Genomic DNA, 17722 nt, shown 5'->3' with positions numbered 1-17722 from the left:
AAAATAATGAAAAAAAAAATTATATATATATATATACATACAGTGGATATAAAAAGTCTACACACCCCTGTTAAAATGTCAGGTTTCTGTGATGTAAAAAAATGAGACAAAGATAAATCATTTCAGAACTTTTTCCACCTTTAATGTGACCTATAAATTGTACAACTCAGTTGGAAAACAAACTGAAATCTTTTAGGTAAAGGGAAATAAAAATAAAAAACTAAAATAATGTGGTTGCATAAGTGTGAACACCCTTTTATAACTGGGGATGTAGCTGTGTTCAGAATTAAGCAATCACATTCAAAATCATGTTAAATAGGAGTCAGTACACACCTGTCATAATTTAAAGTGCATCTGATTAACCCTAAATAAAGTTCAACTGCTCTAGTTGGTCTTTCCTGACAATTTGTTAGTCGCATGCTACCGCAAAAGCCATGGTCCGCAGAGAGCTTCTAAAGCATCAGAGGGATCTCATTGTTAAACGGTATCAGTCAGTAGAAGGGTACAAAAGAATTTCCAAGGCATTAGATATACCATGGAACACAGTGAAGACAGTCATCATCAAGTGAAGAAAATATGGTGCAACAGTGACATTACCAAGAACTGGATGTCCCTTCAAAATTGATGAAAAGACAAGAAGAAAACTGGTCTGGCAGGCTACCAAGATGCCTACAGCAACATTAAAGGAGCTGCAGGAATATCTAGCAAGTACTGGCTGTGTGGTACATGTGACAACAATCGCCCGTATTCTTCATATGTCTGGGCTATGGGGTAGAGTGGCAAGATGGAAGCCTTTTCTTACAAAAAAAAAAACATCCAAGCCCGGCTAAATTTTGCAAAAACACATCTGAGGTTTCCCAAAAGCATGTTGCAAAAGGTGTTCTGGTCTGATGAAACCAAAGTTTAACTTTTTGGCCATAATTCCAAAAGATATGTTTCGCGCAAAAACAACACTGCATATCACTAAAAGAACACCATACCCACAGTGAAGCATGGTGGTGTCAGCATCATGCTTTGGGGCTGTTTTTCTTCAGCTGGAAATGGGGCTTTAGTCAAGGTAGAGGGAATAATGAACAGTTCCAAATACCAGACAATATTGGCACAAAACCTTCAGGCTTCTGCTAGAAAGCTTAACATGAAGAGGAACTTCATCTTTCAGCATGACAACAACCCAAAGCATACATCCAAATCAACAAAGGAATGGCTTCACCAGAAGAAGATTAAAGTTTTGAGATGGCCCAGCCAGAGCCCAGACCTGAATCCAATTCAAAATCTGTGGGGTGATCTGAAGAGGGCTTTGCATAGGAGATGCCCTCGCATTCTGACAGATTTAGAGTGTTTTTGCAAAGAAGAGTGGGCAAATCTTGCCAAGTCAAGATGTGCCATGCTGAAAAACTCATACAAAAAAAGACTGAGTGCTCTAATAAAATCAAACGGTGCTTCAATAAAGTATTAGTTTAAGGGTGTTCACACTTATGCAACCATATTATTTTAGTTTTTTTATTTTTATTTCCCTTTACCTAAAAGATTTCAGTTTGTTTTTCAATTGAGTTGTACAGTTTATAGGTCACGTTAAAGGTGGAAAAAGTTCTGAAATGATTTATCTTTATCTAATTTTTTTATATCACAGAAACCTGACATTTTAACAGGGGTGTGTAGACTTTTTATATCCACTGTATATAACATTTACTTCAGAATGTTTTAAATTAACCAATGTTTCATTAGAAATTGACCACTGAATGTTTAAATAAGCTATATAATAATTTATTTTTTTTAAAAGCCATCCAGGTAAATTGTATTTTACAGATGATTTAATCATAAACAATTTTTTGTACATTAGAAATTTAACACATCTGTTTCGTTTAAAATGGGTACTTACCGTGTATATAAGGTCAAACCATTACAAAATTGCTGCTAGAAATGTATGTATCATTAAAAAATATATATTAACAGGTTCATGATTTCAGCTTTATTAAAACATAGCTTTACATATTAAAAATGTCTTGGTATTGAAAAGAATGTATAAAACACCTGATGGATTTAAATATGTATAAATGGCATAACTTCCTAAATGCATTATATTTGTAATAAAGATTAGGTTTTTTTGGGGGATTTTTTGCGTTAAAACAAAGCAGTATAATCAAAAACATATTGCTAATATTGTTTTTATTTATACAGAAAGTAGTATTATGAAGAATTTCCCATGTTAATAATAACCCTTCAAATATATTCATGTGTTTATAAATGTCTTTTAACAATCATTTTGCATTTATGTTAGAATGCTAGAACTAATTTTTATTGGAAGCAAGTAACATTCACTACAAAATGTGACAACAATATCAATGTCAACAAGAAAAAATATGATTTGGAATGATTACACTAAAGAATTTTTTTTTTATTAATTTGTTGGCAATACCTAATACAACCAACTTGCAGAATGATTAGTTTGCCTGGAATTATAAACTAGGAAGAGTAAATAGAGTAATTTAAATAGGGCCATATTACAAGTGCAGCGCTATTTAGCGCTCCTGCCTGAGTGTTAACTGCGCTGGAAGTAAGTTTTTTGCATGTCGAGTTGCGCTCATATTACAAGCTAAATGTAAACTGTTTTCGCTCACGCGCTAACCGATGCTCGTAAAAAGCCGAACTTAGGTTATCTTGCGCATGATAACTTATTTCCCAATTGCATATCCTCAAGTGTGCTAACCCAACATGAAAATGGGAATATTTCACGTTCCAATGTTCTTCACATAGCAGAATAGGTTCTTTTTTATTCATAAATACATATTTCTATATATATATGACATTTTTTGCACAAATATATATTTATACCTAAATATAGATGATTATATATAGGTATAGAAATATACAGGTATATATATATATATATATATATATAAATATAATACTTAGAACATATTCTGCTATGTGCAGAACATTGCAATGTGAAATATTTACAGTAAATACACAGTATGACACTTTATTAAAAATTAATATTGCATAAATATGATTTTACATGTTTTTATCTACTTAACTGTAAAGGGCTCCAGTGCACTTCTATATACTGTATGTCTTTATGTGTGTACTGTATTTATATACCACATACATATAGTTTTTCAGACAGACCTCATATCTTTGAGCACATTTGCAATATTTTTATATGAGATAGTATTATTATTAGTGTAATTGTACTTTCTAATGTATTTTTGATTTATTTTGTGAGACTTTTTTGTTTCATGGAACAGTTAACCAGAGATCTGAGGTCATGCTAACCAGATGCACATTAACTTTAATTGTGTTTAAGCGATCGCGTTTACTTTCATCTTGTAATATGAGAGAAAAATCTGATGCGCGCAAACAACCGCAATAAACTCCTTATCGCTGGCTTGTAATCTGGTCCATAATGGGGTAAAGAAATTGATCATTTGATAGAAGTCAAGTTCACACAACATTTCAGAAAGTTTTAAATCATAATTCAAAATCATGAAACATATGAACTTTACCTCTGCTTCACAATGCATTGCAGTTCTCTCTTTTATCCTCAATTTATTTTTAGGAATGATGCAACCTTTACACTTTATCCAGTTACTAATTTACTCTATACAGGCTATTTAAAATGAACAGTGGGATCATTGAGCTATACAAATTGGACTTTATAGAAAAAACAGGAAATTATAAGAACTGGTTCAAGCCTTAAAGGGATATGAAATGCAAGAATTTCCTTTTGTGATTCAGACAGAGCATACTATTTAAAAAACAATTCTGATTAACATATATTATCAAATTTGCTTCATCTTCATGATATTCTGTGTTAAAGAGATACCTAAGTAGGCATCTGAAGCACTAAATGAAAGGAAATAATGCTGCCATCTAATGCTCTTGCAAATGCATAACATTCTTGCAAAACTGCTGCTATATAGTGCTCCAGAAATGTGCCTGCTCCTAAGCTTATGTTCCTGCTTTTCAACAAAAGATACCAAGAGAACAAATAAAATTTGATAATAGAAGTAAATTAGAAAGTTGTTTAAAATGGCATGCTCTATCTGAATCATTAAAGAAAAAATGAGGGTTTCATATCCCTTTAATGAATCCAGGAATTTATGTACTGGATTTTGAAATAATGACAAACCTGGTCGTAAAATCTCTTTAATTTTTAGATAGACAGCTTAACATCCTAAAGATGTCATGATAATTCATGATTATGTACAAAGTTATTAATTTAAACATTTAATATTTATTCACTAATAAACAATCACAACATTTTAAATGGTACAAAAATCAAGAGCATTTGTACCATTGATACTTACAGGCAACAAGCAGTATAGTCAAGAAAAATCATGTACAAATATAACAAGTATTCTCTGCAATGTATTCAAATTAACCATTACCATACTTTCTATAGCGTATATCCAGCCATATATAGATATCCAGCCATATATAGATATTGTATTACCCATCACAAATTGCTTTTTTAAACTATTGTAATTATTTAAATTTAAATATATTTCTCTGCTTTACCTATATTACTTTTTTTGTTTGTTTTATAAACTACCAACTCATTTTTCAAACCTTTAATTACATATCAAGATTTTCCTTACTGGGTAAATTTGCAGCTAGATGTATTGATACAAGCCATAGTGATAGCACTAACATCTATTTAGTGTTTATGTCTTGTTTTGGATATTATCTGGAATAACAACAAAGTACCTATTGTATTTAAAGCACATACAAATAATATTAAGGTAAAAGTTGCAGCATGTTTCCTATAACATCTTATATTGGTATCAGCATTTATTCAAAATTGTTAGAACTACTTGCTACTAAAAGCTTTTGTGTAAATAAAAAAATAAATTAAAATGGAATCTTCCCATTTTAAATGCAATTACATTGTATTTGTAAAATGGTTTCCAATGATTTGATACACCAGCTGCTAGAGTATTAAATGTATGGAAAACATCTTCTTTAGTTTTATTTTTATATTCAAAAAGTCTGCTTTTGCTTTGTAAAACCACAAACCTTGCTATCAGAAACATGCCCGTTCAAATAGACTGAAACTTAAAGGGACACTGAACCCAATTTTTTTCTTTTGTGATTAAGATAGAGCATGCAATTTTAAGCAACTTTCTAATTTATTCCTATTAGCAAATGTGCTTCATTCTCTTGGTATCTTTATTTGAAAAACAAGAATGTAAGTTTATACGCCGGCCCATTTTGGTGAACAACCTGGGTTGTTCTTGCTGATTGGTGGATACATTCATCCACCAATAAACAAGTGCTGTCCAAGGTTCTGGACTTTCTTTTTCAAATAAAGATAGCAAGAAAACAAAGAAAAATTGATAATAGGAGTAAATTAGAAAGTTGCTTAAAATTTTGTCCTCTATCTGAATCACGAAAGAAAATATTTGGGTTCAGTGTCACTTTATGTAACAGCAGGTTAGTACTTATGTACTGGGATTTTCGTTATCTGTGGTTATTTCAATTAGCAAAACAAATTGCCAGAATAAACCTAAATTAGGTATTTCCAGAACATTTAACTGTATGCAAATAGTATAAAAACTTATTAAGAACACATAAAAGGGAAAACAATGCAGTACATTTAACTAAGCATAAAAATTACAGTAATAATTAATCACAATAATTGCATAAGATTTAATAAAACCTTGGTCCCAGAAAATATGTTAAAGGCAAATTAAACTCAAAATTAGTTTCGTGGAGCGGTATTTGTATTGTGTGGGAGATTTCTAGCATAAATCACAGTTGAGTGAAATTCATACAGCGGTTGTACTGCATCAATCTGTGCACTCACATTATAAGTAAAATGTTCTTACTCGAGCGATCACTTGAGTTCAAGTTGCCAGAGTTGAGAGTAAACTTTGATTCCCATGGTGAATTTACCAGAAACCTACCAATGGCCGTTCATCAAGTCTATCAATACCGGTGTTTGCATCAATACCAGCGTGAAATGGCAATAGCAATTTACATATGTGAAATTAATTTTTTCACTTCCAAAAAAGTTTGTATGACTAGTACTGCTGATTGGATTAGCAGAAGTTTCTGCTCTAGACCTGCAGTGCTCTGCAGGTCCTGAGAGGTACTTTAACCCCTTGTTGCAGCATAGCTAGTGATAAAATTAAATGATCTAACAAATTAAGAGATTATAATTGTATCAATTTTATGGTCTTTAATTGCTATTATATCAGTTGCAGTAGTAATTTGGTTAAAGTCCATCTAATCATAAAAAAGTGATATGAAACCCAAAAACTTTCTTTTGTGATTCAGACAGAGCATACAATTAAAAATTTACTATCTATTATCAAATTTCCTTTGTTCTCATGATATTTTGTGTTGAAGAGATACTTGGGTAGGCATCTGGAGCACTGCATAGCAGGAAATAGTGCTGCTATCTAGTGTACAAAGAGAAATGTGGATGATGCACATATATATAAAAAAAACAAACTATAAAGTGCAGAAAGGCATGCCAAATTTTCAGTTTAATTAAAAAAACCATATGTGTACCAAATTTGTGGGTTTAGTTTATATTGACCTGAAATATACTTTCTACAAATTCTTAATATATATATATATATATATATATATATATATATATATATATATATATATATATATATATATGTGTGTGTGTGTGTGTGTGTGTGTGTGTGTGTGTTTTAGTTTTCTTACTCTTGAGAATGAGAATTTAGCATTAAAAGTGTGTCTATAATTCAAATAATGTGTTCAATATGGTCTATTATTCATACAGTTTATATAGAACTGTGTTTGATGATGACTTCTCGTGTGTGCAGTGTTCTACAATGTATATATATTTATTATGTACTATTATTTTAATTTATCTTAATTGAAACATTGCGGCTCTGATTCTTTTGCAGTTGAAAATGTTATCTAGTATGGAAAAATGTTCATTAAATTCTATAAAGATTTTTTATTACTACTATGTTGTAAAGTTTACAACTGCAATTGCATCTATGCTTTTGTCTTTCATCTAGCAAACCTAATATATCTTAAGACAGAATAGCTATGTCTTTATTCTGAACTGTTTAATTTGATGATTCTAAAGTTGTAAATATGTAGCATTAAATGCAGAACACTCATAAACAAAAGAATGTACAGAAATAATAGATTTTACTAAGTAAAAGTAATACATTTAATTTTTACAGTAGCAATATATTTGTAGGAACAATATGTAAGGGCTTTAAATACAGGATGTCTTTTTGGTGGGTTGAACTTTCCCTTTAAGATCATTAAAGACAGTTTGAATTCCTCTAATGCAAGATAGCATGATTTATATGTATATAAACAATTGCAGTATGTCTGTAAACTAGATTACTAATCAAATTAATTACATCCTAAATACAAGTAATTAAGCAAATGGTGTTTCCTTTTTTGTGGAATGCATATTCTATAATGTTGAAACAAAGTTTATTTAATATGTGAAATGTTAAGTAGAAAAGGCTGTTATACTAAAGAGCAGTGATGGCTAAACTTGGCACCTCAGATGTTTCTGAACTACATTTCCCATGATGCTTATGCACTTTGCAGTCTAGTTGAGCATCGTAGGAAATGTAGTTCCGAAACATCAGGTTTGCCAAGATTAGCCATCACTGCAATAGAGTAATACTTCTCAGTTCCAGTCATCATGGCACACTAACAGGTTTCAGTGAGGGCAGGTTAATAACCATAATTACTCATCAGCTAAATATTTTACCTGTGCTCGAGTTCAGATATCCCAAATTTTGACCTTTAGTGCACTCTGAGGACTGGAATTGAGAAACGTTGCTTAGAGCGGACATCCTCAAATTTGGCCCTCCAGAGGTTTTGGAACTACATTTCCCATGATGCTCAGCCAGAGAGTATTTGTCCACTTTTAAAAAAAATAAAATAATTAAGGGCCAGTAAGAAATGTTAAACAAAATTAAGTTAAAAAACATATTTTTTTTATGTTAATAAGATAGTTTGCTCCACAAATGAGACGGGGACACTATGCGTGATGCACATGGGGAGATATGAAGAAATGTAAGAATAGATCCAAATTCAAATTCCTCCCATAATTCAGACACAATGTTTTACAATTTACAGAAGACAGTTCATTATGGTCTCTTGTTCTTATGTGGGACAATCCAGTATATTAACAGCAAGTAAAATACTTATGCTTTCTACATATTTTTGTTTGTTATAAATGTTGTTGCAATATGTTTTATGTATTCTTCTTCATATACCTTGTTTAAGTATTCTTGTGCTTCTATGGTATGTGCACAAACTTTATTGCTTTTTTATTTTTAAATCTGTACAATAATTGATTCCATACACATTAATGTTTGTTTTTAGATTTCATTTATTATAAAACTGAAGGCAAACACTAGACTTGTGGTGCAGCTAATAATTAATTTCGGACAAATCAATTGTAAAGAATATTCTGAAAAATTTGTTTTTCTGAATATTTTAATTGCTGCACTATTCAATATTAGTTGTGTTTAAAATGAAACAAACGTTACATATTCTTTAAAATTTGCATTTGTTTTAGTTTAAACTGATGTAAATGTTCCTTTGCTGCACGTGAAAAAGTGTCCCCTGTAGTTCTATACTTACCTATAGAGTGCTGGGAAAGACGCACTAATCCTGACCCTTCTTCACAGAGCCCAGGGCCACGCTACTAGGAGGATTAGCGCGGCAGATCCCAGAGCCTGAGCTAAATGACCTTTCCTTTTAGTTCCGGGATCCACCATTCTAATCCTATTATTAGTGTGACTCTGGGCTCTGTGAAGAAGGGTTGGGCTTAGCAAGGATCCCCAGTGCGCTATAGCTAAGTATTTTACCTTTTAAAACTAATTTAAAGAAAATGAATATATACTAAAGAATTTAATTAGCATATATTCATTTTCTTTAAGTCTGTGCATTCGTTCGGATATTCATTTCATAAAATCAAAACAAATATCCATATTTTCATTCCGAATATGTGTTCATAACTAAACCAATGTCCATGTCTAGCAAACACAAATTATCATTCTATAATTAATCTAAGCAAGCTTAGCATTTTAAATGCATGTTTTTGTTCATGCATTCAAACAAAATGTTCACAAATATTCTGTTTAATCTACATGTTAGAATTCTTACAATATTTTGATGAATAATATGAATGTACATAGAATATTTTGAGTTCATACAAATTCTTGACACATACTGTATTCTTGAATTATTTAACTCATATTGTCACACAGTAAGCAGATCATTTTGACAGTAAAGAAAAATAAACGTTTATATATATATATATTTTTTTTGCCTAATACAATTCAAATGTAAATGTCAATGTATTTTTGAAATATCAGCAAAAATATTTCATATTAGTATAATCATTCTGTTTTTATATGCATTCGGCAGCGTGTTCCTTTTAAGAACATTTCATCCTTTTTTTCAAAATACAGAGTTATATACAAAAGGGATTTGCATATGAGAGAAAAGCATTTGCAATGTTAAAGTGTATTTTGTTTGTTAAACCTGTTTAAATTAATATTGAGCGCAACAGGAAGTTCATATTTGTGCACAAATTATACAGGTTTCAATAGCCTATTGGTTGATAAGGGTCAATACCATGGCTTTATTAATGGAGAAAAAATATTTATTTGGAAAAAATAAATAAAATATAAATATCCTTTTTTGATGCATCAAAGAAAAAATACTTTAAAGCCCCTTTAATTTATGTTAGCAGTGGTAAAATGTTATTTAATTAAGTACTAAATTATTATTTTTTTAATAACAAATACAATTTTTAGAGGCCCAAAAAAGTAATGCATTAAAGGGACACTAAACCCAATTTTTTTTTTCTTTCATGATTTGGATACAGCATTAAATTTTAAGCAACTTTCTAATTTGCTCCTATTATCATTTTTTCTTTGTTCTCTTGTTATCTTTATTTAAAAAGCAGGAATGTGATGCATAGGAGCCGGCCCATTTTTGGTTGAGAACCTGGGTTATGCTTGCTTAATGGTGGGTAAAAAGGAGTAAAATAGAAAGTTGCTTAAAATTTCATGCTTTATCTGAATCATAAAAAAAAAATGGGTTCAATGTCCCTTTAAGTTTAATACAGCTTACTGTACTTACATGCAGTATGGCTTCAGTCTATCTTCCCTGTAACCTCACAATCATTTTAGTGCTTGGACAAAACAGCCTCATATTGACTGGAATATTCTCAGCCTTCTTTAAAAGAAAAATGCTGAATGCCCTTTACAAATACCATTACGCTTTGCTCCATTGACATGCATTATTCACGTATCTTTAATATATAATGCAGGGTATGAATTAGTTTATAAGGAGCTTTATTTGGAGAGTAATGAGAATGGATAATGTGTAATGCAATAATGTGCCCTTTTATTAAACCTTGACATTGGCTATCTTAGGCATATCTTATCTCTCCATTAAAACCTATGAATATTTTTTGTAAATTCATTGATAAGCTCTTTACTAGTTGAAATACGGCTGAGCCTTTAGTTTGATTCTACTTTAAAGGTATATGATAAAGTGCTCCTTTAATGAAACAACATATTTGTGCTATTGTTAAACGCTCAATGTAGCTACTGCCTGCAGATAGTTTAGCGAGCTAACGTTACAGAATCTACTGTCAAAGCAATGTTAGTGAGTTAATGGATTTGTTTGCAGCTTTTCCAACTATGTTGAGCATATTCACATAAGCAACATTAGAGTTGACAAGATTAATCACCACGACACTAGCGCATTCTGTGTAATTAAGATTCCCTGCTTTAGTGCAATTGGTTGTGCTGGAGCAGGGGGTGGCATTGCACAAGAATCCTGATGTGCGATAAAACATTGCAAGTGCCGATTGTAGGCAGACAGGTTCACTACTTGTGAACCAGTCTGTATGTAGAAATGGTAAATGTACCCCAAGGTATCACCTAGCAAACACTTCAAAAACAAAGATACTCCTTTGTCTTTCTGTAGAGACCACAGCCTCCTTGTGGGCTGTGATAAAAAGTAATAGACCCTAAATTAAGTTTAAAAAAATAACTCTAAAATCCTTTTACTATGATAAATAATACATATTGCAATTATTTCTGTTATGTATAACTCACTGATTACAATAATGAAACTTGTATATTCCTTTAATTGTCATGCCATATACAAATAATTTGCTTTTTTATTTAGTACACATGACAATATTTGGTTCTTAAATAAGGTACTGTAAATGTTTTACTGATGTATACATTTCACTGACCCTTGGCATCGTTTTATTTATATACAGAAAAATTAACTTTTAGTGTAATTTTTTTGCAATCATTTTAAAGTTTATATCTGTGGCAATACATGTAGATGGCACAGCTTAACTCTATTAGTATTTGTTTTTTATGAGGGAGATACAGCTGGTCACAGTCCTTTATAAAAAGTTTTAAATACAAAAATCCTTCTAGACTTCAGTGGTAATGTTTGCAGAAAAATCAACATATCTAACGGATTCTGATCAGCCCATTTATTATTATACTGTTTGGTTCTTGCAGGTAAGAGTATCCTATTAAACACATAATTAAAGGACCCTTAAAGACAATATAATTGCATAATAAAAAGACAATGCAAAATCACTTAGGGGTCTATTCATTAAGAGTTGAATGGCACTGACATTAACTATGTATTATGAAGGACCAATCCTGTTAGTATCTCCTACAAGCAGAGCTGAGTTATCCCTGCACATTGCATAATAAATATTGTGTATAATTCATCTAAAATATGAAAATTAAAGGTGAATTATATGCAGCAATAATTATGCACTGTTCAGGGCTAACTTAGCACTTCATTCAGAAAATTCTCACTGGGTTTGGCCCTTGAAAATGCATAGTTAATAAATGATATCAGTTCATCTGCAATTCACCTGCAATTAATCTATTTTTGAATAGAGCCCTTTGTTTAACTATAAAATGAATAGTAGATTATTTTCTGACAAATGTCATAGGCCTAGATTTGGAGTTTGGCGTTAGCCGTGAAAACCAGCGTTAGAGGCTCCTAACACTGGTTTTAGGCTAACTCCGGTATTTGGAGTCACTCAAAAAAGGGTCTAACGCTCACTTTTCAGCCGCGACTTTTCCATACCGCATATCCCCTTACGTCATTTGCGTATCCTATCTTTTCAATGGGATTTTTCTAACTCCGGTATTTAGAGTCGTGTCTGAAGTGAGCGTTAGAAATCTAACGACAAAACTCCAGCCGCAGAAAAAAGTCAGTAGTTAAGAGCTTTCTGGGCTAATGCCGGTTTATAAAGCTCCTAACTACTGTACTCTAAAGTACACTAACACCCATAAACTACCTATGTACCCCTAAACCGAGGTCCCCCCACATCGCCGCCACTGAATTAAAAATTTTTAACCCCTAATCTGCCGACCGCCACCTACGTTATACTTATGTACCCCTAATCTGCTGCCCCTAACACCGCCGACCCCTGTATTATATTTATTAACCCCTAACCTGCCCCCCACAACGTCGCCGCCAGCTACCTACAATAATTAACCCCTAATCTGCCAACCGCAAAGCGCCGCCACCTACATTATAGCTATGTACCCCTAATCTGCTGCCCCTAACACCGCTGACCCCTATATTATATTTATTAACCCCTAATCTGCCCCCCTCAACGTCGCCTCCACCTGCCTACACTTATTAACCCCTAATCTGCCGAGCGGACCGCACCGCTACTATAATAAAGTTATTAACCCCTAATCCGCCTCACTAACCCTATAATAAATAGTATTAACCCCTAATCTGCCCTCCCTAACATCTCCGACACCTAACTTCAATTATTAACCCCTAATCTGCCGACCGGAGCTCACCGCTATTCTAATAAATGTATTAACCCCTAAAGCTAAGTCTAACCCTAACACTAACACACCCTTATGTTAAATATAATTTTAATCTAACAAAATTAATTAACTCTTATTAAATAAATTATTCCTATTTAAAGCTAAATACTTACCTGTAAAATAAACCCTAATATAGCTACAATATAAATTATAATTACATTGTAGCTATTTTAGGATTAATATTTATTTTACAGGCAACTTTGTAATTATTTTAACCAGGTACAATAGCTATTAAATAGTTAAGAACTATTTAATAGTTACCTAGTTAAAATAATTACAAAATTACCTGTAAAATAAATCCTAACCTAAGTTACAATTAAACCTAACACTATACTATCATTAAAGTAATTAAATAAAATACATACAATTACCTACAATTAAACCTAACACTACACTATCAATACATTAATTAAATACAATATCTACAAATAACTACAATGAAATAAACTAACTAAAGTACAAAAAATAAAAAAGAACTAAGTTACAAAAAATAAAAAAATATTTACAAACATAAGAAAAATATTACAACAATTTTAAACTAATTACACCTACTCTAAGCCCCCTAATAAAATAACAAAGCCCCCAAAATAAAAAATGCCCTACCCTATTCTAAATTACTAAAGTTCAAAGCTCTTTTACCTTACCAGCCCTGAACAGGGCCCTTTGCAGGGCATGCCCCAAGAAGTTCAGCTCTTTTGCCTGTAAAAAAAACATACAATACCCCCCCCCAAACATTACAACCCACCACCCACATACCCCTAATCTAACCCAAAACCCCCCTTAAATAAACCTAATACTAAGACCCTGAAGATCTTCCTACCTTGTCTTCACCATACCAGGTTCACCGATCGGTCCATAAGAGCTCCTCCGATGTCCTGATCCAAGCCCAAGCGGGGGGCTGAAGATGTCCATGATCCAGTAGAAGTCTTCATCCAAGCGGGGCAGAAGAGGTCTTCCATCCGATTGAAGTCTTCATCCAGGCGGCATCTTCTATCGACATCCATCTGGAGCGGAGCGGCAGCATCCTGAAGACCTCCGACGCGGAACATCCATCCTGGCCGACGACTGAACGACGAATGACGGTTTCTTTAAATGACGTCATCCAAGATGGCGTCCCTCGAATTCCGATTGGCTGATAGGATTCTATCAGCCAATCGGAATTAAGGTAGGAATATTCTGATTGGCTGATGGAATCAGCCAATCAGAATCAAGTTCAATCCGATTGGCTGATCCAATCAGCCAATCAGATTGAGCTCGCATTCTATTGGCTGATCCGATCTATTGGAGCCTAACGCAGCCTTTATGTGGACTCTCAATACCAGAGTTATTTTTATGGTGTGGCCAGAAAAAAGCCGGCGTTAGCTACGCGGGTCCTTACCGACAAAACTCTAAATCTAGCCGATAGTTAGTTAAATATTCTTTCCCCTTGCATCATATGTTATAATAGAAACTTCCTCTAAAAAAATGAGATCCGCATATTTAACTCAATTGTAATATACCCTAGCAACAGAAAGTAGTCCTTATATTTCTTTTTAAAACATTCTCAAAAATTAAATCTAATATGGGGGTTGTGAATCCAGTCCTTATTTGACTAAAGTCTTGCTTTAAAAATGAATAGTTTTTAATAAAATGTGATCATTTTAGTGCATCTACACTACAATCTATTTATGTTTAGTGTGGCATTTTTGGCACAGTAGATAGGGTTTTATATCCTAATCAAAACTACCCTGCATCTTTATTTATCTTATGAAATGACACAGGAACTTGATGCTTATAATTAATTTTTTTTGTGATCTCTATTTCATGTATTCATTGAAATCAATTTTCCTCTAAAGATCATTTTTATTTAAATAAATTTGAATAATGTTAATTTTAGAATTATTTAATATAATTAAGTTTTATCTTGTTTGTTTAAGTTCAAATTTGGTTGTTCAGTACGTGTATTTTAATCTATGTTTTATGCACTGTGTAAATGTATAATTTTTTGCAAGAATGTTTTCTTTTTCTACAGATATATTGCAATGAACTGCACAAAGGAAATTCTGTGGTTCACACGTTGTTTAAGAAATAATACCGCTTGGGAATTTGAATAGTCAATACAAACTAGACATGTGCATTTGTTGTGTTACAAATGCAAATTCATTAACGTAGCACAGATATTCGTGTCGTTTTCACAAAACGAATATCCGAACAAAGGCGTCAAAAAGTTAAAAATAAAACAAAGAAATATTGACTAAATTCATCAGTATTTATTGGTTTTCTTTAAATCACCTTAGGTTTTAAAAATACCTCTAGCGCACTGGAGGCAAAGATCCTTTAGCTCAGGCCCTGGTATCCAATGCGCTAACCCTCCTTATAGTGAGAAAAATGGTCGGATTAGCTTGGCTCTCCAGGGTGCTATAGAGGTAAGTAATGTAACGCTACAAGTGATCTTTTTCCCCTGTAGCAAAGGGACATTTACATTTGTTTAACAAAATCAAATGTAAATGTCCCACGAACATTCAGTATTCAATTAGTTTAAACAAAAACAAATACCAAATAGCACAGCAGCCAAATATTCGGAAAACAACATTTTCAGAATATTTGATTTAAAATATTTGGCCAAACCAATTTTTTTGCACATGTTGAATGCAAATTATAATTAGATATAGCTTATCAATTATGAATAAAATAAAATTGTTTTGAAACAATTCTTTCAGAACTGCAAATATTTAATGTTTGGAGCAATTGCTGCTTATCTTAAAGGGATATTCTGAAAAAAATGAAATGCTCTGATTCATTTGAGCATTGCATTTTTGCATTTCTGACCTCAGTTAACTATGGGGTAGATTAAAATATTTTTGAAAGTTTTGTCTAATGGCTTTTCTACACAATTCAAGACTGAAGTCCATGGGATTTTTTTGCAGATAAATTGTTTGATGAACTTTTCTTTACAATTGTGATGGAGCCTATGTGTTTAACCACCTCAAAGGTGTTAAATGCATAGGTAAAGTCATGTTTTCTAGCTGTAAGAATCACAACTCCTGAGCAGGAAACCATTACTAAGTCAATAGCAGCAACTGCCTCTTCTGACTGGCTCACCAGCAGTTTTCTTCAATGCTGTGACTCCCAAGTAGAACATGCTCCTTTAGTAAAAATAAAATAAAAAGTAAACATGAAAAAAGATTGTGCTAAAAACACTTTTCTTGCAAAATGAGGACTCAGAAATTCTCAGTGAAGCCATTACCTTTAGTGAGATTATAAAACTTAAGTTCAACTGTCACATAATTTCTACAGCAAAAGTTCTCTAATGATCTTGGGCAAGAAACTGACTAGAACTTGTTCAGGTGTCTCCTAGCAACCAGTTCAAAGAGAAAGCTCCATCTTAATGGACTCAGCATAAATAAAGTAAAGAAAGAAAACAAGAAAGACATACAGAAAGATGATGAATAATACATAGTGCTATGATTTCTATTAAATATAACCCACTGCTTGGTGATGTTTCATTACAACAATTAAATTAAATGTTTTATATCTATTTAAACACATGGGGGTTGATCACAACTTTAAGAACATCTTATCACATTACGTATTCACAAAAAATCCCCAGAATAGTGAATTTTGTAAAAAAAAAAATTATTAGACAAATTTTTCTAAAGATTTGAGATTGACCCCATAGTTAGCTGTGATCAGTGACACAAACATTACATCTTACAAATTAGACTTTGTAATTTTGGCATCAGTATGTCTCTTTAAATGCTGAAGGTGTATTATTGTAATGTAAAAAATACAACTTTAGCAATTAGAGGTTTAAAATGCATTTTTAAGAACACAGGACACAAACTGTACTGTAAACCAGCTTAGTAAAACTATGCTGGCCTCTTAATATGAAAGTTCTACCTTTTAGTACCATGTGTAGATATTTGTATAGAAAAATAAACTCTGGTTCTTTAACTTTAGTGAATATTTATATTGTTTTTTTGAGCGTTTAAATAATGTTTAACCTTTTTTCTTCCTTATCACTACGCATAGCTACCTTTTGGGCCTGCATTTTGCACAATAGATGTGTACATTATTTAATTAGTCTGCTTTTGCTATGCAATGAAAGCATTCTCTCATCTCTTAGTTTGTTAGTATGTGTGAATAGTATGATACTGTATAAATCTAATTGCACAGTTTATCAAAGGAAAGGTATTCTATGTAGCCTTTATACAGTGCTTTGCTAAACCATGTAATAATAGCAAGTCTTCCTTGGGAATAACGATCCACTCTTATAGAGGGCAGTTTCTGTTTACTCTTGGGTAATTTTAAAAAAATGACACTGAATGTTTATTGCACCTCAGTGCAGTGATGTGGCAATAAAATCTAAAAAAACGAATCGAGGTTGTTTATGGCAGGTGCATGTATTGCTTTATAGAGTTTAGCTGGAGCTCTTTATTTTATGTCAGATTGTAATTCCATTAAAATAATAAAGCTCAAAATGTACAAAAAAAATGATGTCTGACTATTTGTAATTATGAATTATCATCACCAGTCTTGCTAATTTAAAAAAGTAATTTTTAATATTGTGGATACAAATCCTTTAGCTTTGCCAGCACATCATTTGAGAATTATTGTGAGAGCGTACCGGGCTGCTGCAAAGAGATACTTAGCTTTGGGATAAAGTTTGGAAAAATTGGATCAAATTCACCATTCTGAATATCCATTCACACTCTTAAATACCTTCCAATATGTCCTGAGGCTTTTTGGGAGATGAGGTTGGTTTACTGGTGTTTTGTAGATAAAGCCCCAGCAGCAGCCACTGATATGTCATGGTAGGGCTGGACAGGCTTAGGAATAGCTGGAGGACCCTTTCTGTAAACCAAAACATTTGC

The sequence above is a fragment of the Bombina bombina genome, chromosome 6, assembly GCF_027579735.1.
Source record: "Bombina bombina isolate aBomBom1 chromosome 6, aBomBom1.pri, whole genome shotgun sequence".
NCBI lineage: Eukaryota > Metazoa > Chordata > Amphibia > Anura > Bombinatoridae > Bombina > Bombina bombina.
Note: the sequence above shows the minus strand (reverse complement) of the source record.